The sequence below is a fragment of the Saccopteryx leptura genome, chromosome 4 (assembly GCF_036850995.1).
Source record: "Saccopteryx leptura isolate mSacLep1 chromosome 4, mSacLep1_pri_phased_curated, whole genome shotgun sequence".
Taxonomy (NCBI): domain Eukaryota; kingdom Metazoa; phylum Chordata; class Mammalia; order Chiroptera; family Emballonuridae; genus Saccopteryx; species Saccopteryx leptura.
Window position 1 is genome coordinate 178,423,449 of NC_089506.1, and position 7,299 is coordinate 178,430,747.

The 7,299-nt window shown below is 40.4% G+C and overlaps 1 pseudogene; it reads right to left on the bottom strand.

Moving 5' to 3' along the window:
- Nucleotides 1-5,331: 5,331 nt before the first annotated feature.
- LOC136402453 (F-box only protein 5 pseudogene) lies at nucleotides 5,332-6,657 on the bottom strand (annotated as a pseudogene).
- Nucleotides 6,658-7,299: the final 642 nt, after the last annotated feature.

Consider the following 7,299-nt stretch of genomic DNA (forward strand, 5'->3'; position numbering starts at 1 on the left):
ATGTATACTCTGTCGCTTTGGGATGAAGTGTCCTGTAGATGTCTATCATATCCAGTTGTTCTAGTATTTCATTTAAGGCCACTATATCTTTATTGATTCTCTGTTTCGATGACCGATCTAGAGCCGTCAGCGGTGTATTGAGGTCTCCAAGTATGATTGTATTTTTGTCAGTTTTTGTTTTAAGGTCAATAAGTAGCTGTCTTATATATTTTGGTGTTCCTTGGTTTGGTGCATATATATTAAGGATTGTTATGTCTTCTTGATTCAGTGTCCCCTTAATCATTATGAAATGACCATTTTTGTCTCTGAGTACTTTTTCTGTCTTGTAGTCAGCATTATTAGATATGAGTATTGCTACACCTGCTTTTTTTTGGGTGTTGTTTGCTTGGAGTATTGTTTTCCAGCCTTTCACTTTGAATTTGTTTTTATCCTTGTTGCTTAGATGAGTTTCTTGTAGGCAGCATATAGTTGGATTTTCTTTTTTAATCCATTCTGCTACTCTGTGTCTTTTTATTGGTAAGTTTAATCCATTTACATTTAGTGTAACTATTGACACTTGTGGGTTCCCTATTGCCATTTTATAAATTGCTTTCTGTTAGTTTTGTATCTTGTTTGATTCTTCTCTTTTGTTTTTCTATCGTTTGTTTTTGTTTGTTTGTATTCCATACTTCTTTCCTCTGTTGCTACTTTTTTTAAGTCAAGTGTTTTTGTGGTGGTTTTTTCAAGGGTGGTTACCATTAAGTAATGAAAAGGGTACCTACCATATTCATTGTAGTACCCTTTCTTGTGAGTATTTCTGCACTTCATCGTCCTTTGCTACTATTAATCTTCATCCTTTCTCCCCTTTTTTTTTTCCTTTTGTTGTCACAGTTTAAGTTTGGTTTTATTGTTTTCTTGGTGGAGCTGTTACTTGTGGTGTTGTTTTCTTTTGTTCTTTGAATCTGGTTGGAAAACCCCCTTTAGTATTTCCTGGAGTGGGGGCTTTCTGATGATAAATTCTCTCATCTTTTCTGTATTTGTGAATATTTTTATATCTCCTTCGTACTTGAAGGATAGCTTTGATGGGTATAGTATTCTTGGCTGAAAGTTCCTCTCTTTCAGGGCTTTAAATATTGGGGTCCACTCTCTTCTAGCTTGTAGAGTTTCTGCTGAGAAATCTGATGATAATCTAATAGGCCTTCCTTTATATGTTGTATTCTTCTTTTCCCTGGCTGCCTTGAGAATTTTTTCTTTGTCATTGGTTTGTGTCATCTTCATTATGATGTGCCTTGGAGTGGGTTTGTTGGGGTTAAGAAAACTTGGTGTTCTGTTTGCTTCTTGAATTTGAGGCTTTAGTTCTTTCCACAGGCTTGGGAAATTCTCATCTATTATTTGTTTGAGTATATTCTCCATTCCATTTTCTTTCTCTTCTCCCTCTGATATACCTATTATTCTTATGTTATTCTTTCTGATGGAGTCAGACAATTCCTGTAGGGCTTTCTCGTTTTTTATTATTTTTGAGTCTCTTTCTTCTTCTCTCTGTTGTGCCTCAAGTTGCTTGTCTTCTATTTCACTGATCCTGTCTTCTATCTGGGCTGTTCTATTAGCTAAGCTTTTTACCTCATTTTTCAGCTCTTGAATTGAGATTTTCATTTCTGTTTGATTTGTTTTTATAGTTTCAATTTCCTTGGTAATATATTCTTTGTGATCGTTGAGTTGTTTTCTGATTTCCCTAAATTGCCTTTCTGTGTTTTCTTGTATATCTCTGAGTATTTTTAAGATTTCTATTTTAAATTCTCTGTCATTTGGCTCCAAGGCTTCCAATATGTTAAATCTTTTCTCCATAGATTTTTCCACATCTATTTGTATTACCTCTCTGTCTTTTGTATCCATAATGTTCGATTTCCTTTTTCTTATTGGCATCTGAAGGTGGTCTTGATGATAGTGTTAATTGGAATTAATAAAAAATAAAAAAAAAGGAAAACACTCCACAAAAAACAACAACAACAAAAAGCAATAATTTATTATTTCCCCCTTTTTTCTTTCTTCTCTTCCCCCCCTCTCACCTCCTTAGGGAAATATTGTGATGACCTGTGAATTATATTATGCTAAATGGAACAAAAACTGCCTATAATGGAGGGCCTAATTTGGGGTGAAGAGTTCAAGGGGCAAAAAAAGGGGGTAGGGACCTACTAAATACAAAAAAAAAGGGGGGGGAGAAAATCTTAGACAAGCATAAAATGATTTGCTTGTAAGTGATGGTCGACTAAGAGATATAATGAGAGGGATGAGAGGGAAACAGAAAAAAGGAGAGAAAAAACAATAATTAAAAAAGAAAAAAATAAAAATAAAAATAATAAGTAAAAATCTGTTGTATTAAGTGGAGCGAAGACTAAATACAATGGAGACTTTGGGTTGGGAGGAATGCTAGTGAGTTAAAAAGCAATGTAAAAAGTGCCCAAAATGCCACAAAAACAAACAAATAGAGGAAAACCAGGAACAAAAGCAGAAGAAAAAAAAAAGAACAACAACAAAATAAAAATCCCACAAAAACTTGAGTCCCAAATTAAATAATTTGTTCGTGATTGAGGCTTAAATGGGAGGAAAAGTAAAAAGAGAAAAGAAGAAATGAATAGAAAGAAAAAAATAAGAGTAAGAGAGAAACGAAGGAAGAATAAAAGGAAAGGAACAAAAAAAAACCAAAAGGGGAGAGAGTGAGAGTTAAGGGTTTTGGAGTGTAACCCTAAAGGAGAGTTAGGATGAAGAAAAGAAATAAAATGTAACACTCATGGGTAGTGTAGTTCAAGAAAAGCGTAGCATAAGATGGGCAGAGAGTAAAAGGACCGAGGTGGAAGAAATAGAAATAATAATAAAGGCAATAAGATAGAAGAAAGAAACAACAACAATAAAGAATTAGTGGAACAAGTTATAAAGTCTGTGGATTTTTCTTGATTTTGAGAGGTTAACTTCTTCCTTTTTTCTTTTCTCCCCCTCTTCCTGGTCGGTGACTCTGTACCCCAGGTTCTGCCCCTGTGTCACTCTTAGGTAGGAATTTGCAGTTGATGGGATTCTATGGCAATGTCATATAATTGGCTTTAGTCTCGCTGGTAGTCAATCAAGGCTTGTTGGCATTTGCAAAGTCCAACAATGAGAGAGTTTGCTTTCCTGGAGTCTCTTTCCTAGTCTTCCCTTCCTGAATTAGCAGCCTGGTGATCCAGCTATGAGGCTGCCACTGCTACTGACTGGGGAGTAAGAGGCTCAAAGAGCTGGGAAGTCCCCACTCTATCCTCACTCAGTGCAAGGCTCTGGGTAAGGCTCTAGTAGTCAGAGCCTCCAGCATAATCAGGTGGGGCTGGGAGTCAATTGTTGTCAATGTGACTGTTCAGCGCCTATCATTAAGTTGGACCACTCAACCCAGGCTTTCCACACTTGGTAGCCTGTTTTGGCTGGGAAGAAGAAGCACTAGTTGCTGTTTGCTTTATGGATCTTAATATCTGCCAAGTCCCTCTTGTTAGGTATATCCCTGAATATGGAGGCTCTGTCAATCAGAAGTTGCCCCCGCCCCTTTAGCGAAAGGCACTGAAAAATATCACGCCTCTTGTTTTGGATCGCTGAACTGGGAGAGATCTTATCAATTAGAGCCCCGCGGGTGCGTAGATTTCGTGAGTTAAGCTAATTTCCTTGATTGGATCCGCAGCTGTGCTCCAGAAAGTATTTCAGGCTGGCTGTGCGCCCCTCCCCCCAGCGCTTGATTGTTAGCTTGAATGGCTGGGTGAGGTGCCCCGCCCACGGAGAGAATCTCCTGACTAAGAAAGACAGCCTTGGCGCTCCTCCCGGGGCGCATGCCGCGCGCGTGCGGTTTCTCGGCACGCCAGTGGCCGGGACCGCAGCACGGGGCGCGGCGCGGTTTCTCAGCACGCCAGTGGCCCGGGACTGCAGCACGGGACGCACATGCGGTTTCTCAGCATGCCAGTGGACGGGGACCGTGGCACGGGGCGCGAGCGGGGTTTCTCCACACGCCAGTGGTCAGGGACCGCGGCACGGGGCGCCCGCGGGGTTTCTCCGCACGCCAGTGGACGGGGACCGCGGCACGGGTGCACGCGGGGTTTCTCCGCACGCCAGTGATCGGGGACCGCAGCACGGGGCGCGCACGCGCGGTTTCTCAGGGTATGCTGGGGTGGCTGCCAGTGCCCAGGCTGCGGTCCCCGAGTGTGGACGGGCAGCTGCACGTGTGGGTTGACTCACCACAGGTGTGCTCTCTCCTCAGCAACAGTCCTTTTGCTTTCAGTGTGTGTGTGGAACTCCGGAATGCTCCGAGGATAAATTTTTCTGTTTCTAGTTGATAAATTTGTTGAGATTTTGGGGAGATCTGTCGGACGCGCTGCTCACGGCGCCATTTCCGTGACATCACTCTTTTTGTATTTTTCTGAAGCTGGAAATGGGGAGACAGACAGACTCCCGCATGCGCCCTACCGGGATCCACCCGGCATGCCCACCAGGGGCGATGCTCTGCCCACCCAGTACGTTGCTCTGTTGTGACCAGAGCCACTCTAGCGCCTGAGGCAGAGGCCACAGAGCCATCCTCAGCACCCAGGCTAACTTTGCTCCAATGGAGCCTCGGCTGCGGGAGAGGAAGAGAGAGACAGAGAGGGAGGAGAGGGGGAGGGGTGGAGAAGCAGATGGGCGCTTCTCCTGTGTGCCCTGGCCGGGAATCAAAGCCGGGACTCCTGCACGCCAGGCTGATGCTTTACCACTGAGCCAACCAGCCAGGAACACAAAAACAAAATTTATTTCTACATGTATATACAAGTTATATTCATCTTTGCATAAAAATACAAAAATATTTATGTACTAAAATATTAAAACACACAGACTTTACAAATAAAAAACAAACAGGATTTCACAAGGGACACCTGGAAATACACACACTGAAAGGTTAAAAGGTGACAAAACATTTAAATTAAGAATCCTAAAATTGATATTTCAATAGATATTAATTTGGTAAGGCAAGAAAAATGTCTCAAATGTCAACAGATGGTAAACAAAACTTAGATTTAAGATAGTACAGGTAAAATTGCATGGCCCTTCGTTTATCTCTGAAACAAATAGATAACTAGTTTTCTTTTTTCTCAAAATATTTAAATTCTGATTTATACTGAGACTTTTGAACTTTTTCACATTATAAAATATTTTAAGAGGTTGTACATCTACTTAGCAGGAGAAAAAATTTTCATGTACTATACTGATTTCAACATAAGATTAAAAAATCACAATACATTTATTCTTTTTTTTTTATTAAAACCTAACATTTTCTAACTAACATTTATGGATCATAACAGATTTAATGAGAGATCACAATCGTCGTAAATTATTCTTGCTTTTCTTAGTACCAGGCAGAGGACCCATTTTATAACTGGCTTTCAGAGGTTTGCCATTCAGTCTTTGGTGGTATGATAATTACACAGACACCTTGTACAATAAGCAAACCCACAGCCTTCTCGTTTGCAGACTGCTCGCTGTAAATAGTAATCATATTTTGCAGGTGAATTACAGCGGACACAGTCTTTGAGGCTTTCATTCTTTTTCAAAGTCTTGACAACCTCATAGAATTCATTGTGGCGACTGTAAGCAGAACTTTTCTGATCAGCTGGATTAGATAACTTGCCTTGATCATTGTTTCTGGAGGGAGTTTGGGCTGCTGAATCTTAAATAGGAGCCAATGCGGTTCTGAATGTAACATATTCTCTGGTTGAAGCATGCGATGAAAATTTAATGTTCTTTTCAGTAACTCTTTGTATTGCTTTATTGTAGGACTGCAGTGTCCTCTTACCATATTCTAGAACCTTCTTCTAAGTTGTGCTCACTTTAGACACATTGATTAAGTCCATATCGCTGAGCTGTGTTAAAATATATATTTGCTAAGAGATGTCGGAGTCCCCTTCAAAAGAGTTCACTAAGAATTTCTACGTATTCTAGGCCCATTTTTCTGCCATTTCTGTAGTCTAAAGTCTGTAGCATACTCCAGCTTCTCCCAATCTCTTTTAGGATTTCGGTTGGCATTCTTTTTAAATGTTGAACAAAGCACTTTTGCAAAACGAAGAGCTGGAAGCAAGTTTTTGTTGAGATACTGGTCTGGGCTTTGAGTCCGTAGCAGGCAAAATTGTGGACTGTCATTGGAATTTTCTTCGAGAGGAAGGCTAATTTCTTCATGTTCATCTAGGCCACTTTTTTGGGAGAATGAAGAATAACCACTGTCTTCATAAGGTCCATTGGTTTCTAGTTCTTCTATTTCATTTGAACTATTAAGTGTTGGTTGCACATGTTGATTCTCCTTGCTATGCAAGGGCTTGCTCTCAGTTTCAAGTTCTACAATCCTGGGGCTCACAGTGGGTGACCCAATATCTGGTAACCTTTCATAGTCTTTAACGCAGTCCTTATACGAACCTTCCAAACATGCAGAAGTGTAGGAACCTAGTATTTCACTATCATCAGGTTTTACCAATTTAAGTCCAGAATGAGTATCGTTATAGTTAAAATCACATTTCATTTGGCTGAAAAAGTGAAACTTTCTTCTTTGCAACTGTCTGAGGGACGAGGTTGCCGGGGAGCTGTCGCAGTGCTGCAGTGGCAGGGGCTGGACAGGGAACGTCGGGAGCAGCTGCGAGCGTGCTGGCTCATGCCACTGGGTCCTCCTCAGGTGAGCGGCCAGATACTGTAGGAGAGGAGCCGACCGCCAGCCTCACAGAGCATTTGCAAGTGAGTTTTTAAATGGACTTATCCTATGAAAAGAGAAAGAACTGGAGCAAAGACTATAGAAGGAAGCATCAAAATTGACAACAAAACAAAGCAAGTTGAAAACAAAGTGCCATTAGAGAGATATGCCAAAGACAAGTAAGGCAGTTTGTGATAAAGAACTCATGAAAAGTTCAAAGCTTAGAGATACCAAACCTTCTAAATGCAGGAATCATGTGAAGTAAAAACAGAAAGATTGGTCAAAAACAGGTCTGTCTGTAGACTAACAGAGTTCATTACTATCCTTATCCCCAGAAATCCAGAAATCAGTATGCACTGACCCTTTACCAAAATGAAAGGATTATTTTCTAGAGAAAATTAAAGGGCCTTAGGAAAAATATTCCTTCAGATATTTATGAATGAGATGGATGTCATGAAAAGTCTAACTTATTTTATGATCACTATATTCAATTCAAATAAAATAGTGCTTTACAAACTGGAATGTGCATGATAGAATATGAATTGCTTGATATCTTAATTGAAATGCAGATTTTGATTCATTGGTTCTGGGGCATGGCCAGGGATTAT